We start from the raw sequence: 2,053 nt of genomic DNA, 5'->3' as shown, positions 1-2,053 counted from the left end.
GGCAGCGTCCGGCGGGCACCTGGCCTGCGGCGCCAAGCCCGGCTCTCCCTCGGCCCCTCGCAAGGGCCTGGCCCTGCCTTCCCAGTTGAAGGATCGTTTCGTTCTCCCCCCTGTGAGGACCTCGCTCTTTTCTGCATCAGCGACTCCCAACTTTGTGCCATCTACAGATTTCACCAGCACACCTTGTCCTCTTTTTGACAAAGGCATTAGTGAGTTTGTGAGGTAAAATGCCTCCCAAGGCCAGCCCTTCAGCAACTCTTCCAGTAGGTCAGCTCTCAACGTAATACACTGTGTTGCTTCAGTCACTTTCTGTTACCGCACCATGCCTCACGCTCTCTATCTCCACTGGCTTCCCCGGGTGACGCTGTGCCACATTCTCTTATTATGCCCCCCACATTTGTTTTCTCCTAGAAAAACAGTTGTCTTCCCAGAGAAAGTGAATGAACTCGGTTAACATCCTTTACCTTTGATAAAGTAATGTTGCAGTTTATCTAATGTTTCATTCAGCACCACGTCCTTGCACTCTACACTGTAGAGAGAATGCAATTTAATTTTTTCCATCCTGTATCTTGCTGTTCGCTAGTGCTCTTGTCTCTCTTGCTTCCTCTTCACAGAAATGTTTACATCTTCTCTCAAGGACACAGGCATTAAAACTGAGAGCTGCATTAACTCCTACAAAGCGAGGAGGCTGCCGCCAACCCGCTAGTCAGAGGCAAGGCTCACACCAAATGTCTCCAGAAAATTCTCTCCGGTACAGCTCAAGGCATTGCCATTCCCGGCTGTCTCTCCCACCTCCTTATCAGGCATGACTGCCCATAAAGCGTAATTGGTATGAGAAACTGTTTCCAGCCCTTGCAATTCACATTTTCATGCATTTGCTTCTGAAGGTGAGGCTGAGATACTTTCTCAGACTGTGAGCTGTGCCAGTTAGGTCTGGTGCCTCACTACATTCTCCCATCCCTGATGTAAGGACGAATAAATAGCTAACGGCACCTTAAACCACTACAGCAAGCTCTGCTAGGGCTCGTTTGGCAGAACCTGCAGCTACATAAATTGATTTGCACAGCGGAAACGATGCCAAGAATATCACATTTTTATCACTCCAGGGATGTATAACTGGAGTCCGAGCCCTTTGCTTTTCTCAGGGATTTTTTTGATGTTGGTGTTCTTATTAAAAGATTAACTTTTCCTTAGAATAATCACTATTTATGAGTAACAGAGTCTTTGGTTAGCCAGAAAAACCCCATGCTGCTTTCTGCTCAAGGAGATATATATTCAGCAGGCGATAGCACATCAAAACAGTTTCCTGAACAGATTAGCTGTATTTGACATCAGTAAGAGGTGCTCTTTCCAAAAACAAACCCTGATAGTTAGGCGAATGAGTTAAGATTGAAAGGGCTACATTCCTAAGACGATAATGAAATTAATTAAATTTAAATCTGTCTGAACTGAATCAAAGACAGTGGAGAACTCCCAGAAAAATGCAGTATCTGAAGAGCATTGATGCTCTGTGCATATGATGGCATATGTGATCATATTAAGGCATACTGCCTTTCCTAAGATCTTAATTTTGTTGGCCAACACAATGCTAAATACTACAGTAAAAAGGATAGACTTTTAAGGAAAATCTGAGATAAACCTTTTAAAAGAGAATCTAATTAGTGTGTTAGCAAATATGGCAAATATTCCAGTTATTTAACAGCATAGAATAAAAGTGCTTATCTTCTGTTTTTGTTGTTAACAACATGCTTTCAGCTGTATTATGCACATACTCTAGATTTCTTAATCATCAGAACACCGTTACATTTCCACAAATAATATAGGCCTTTGCTTTGCATAATGTGATTGTTATTATGGATAATTTATGTTTGATCGAGAAATAGTTTGGGACTTTTCAGACCAAACATATTATTATTATTATTATTATTATTATTATGAAATCTATGTTAGAAATTATTTTCTAAGTCTGTTTTGAATCATAGTCCCCAATTTGTAAGAAGTGGATCAACTATACATCTGGGAAAGATGAACAAAAATCTGTAATTCCTTATCT

This window comes from Pygoscelis adeliae, unplaced genomic scaffold (genome assembly GCF_000699105.1).
Source record: "Pygoscelis adeliae isolate BGI_AS28 unplaced genomic scaffold, ASM69910v1 Scaffold172, whole genome shotgun sequence".
Lineage (NCBI taxonomy): Eukaryota > Metazoa > Chordata > Aves > Sphenisciformes > Spheniscidae > Pygoscelis > Pygoscelis adeliae.
The sequence above is the reverse complement of the archived record's forward strand: the minus strand, read 5'-3'. Positions refer to the sequence as shown.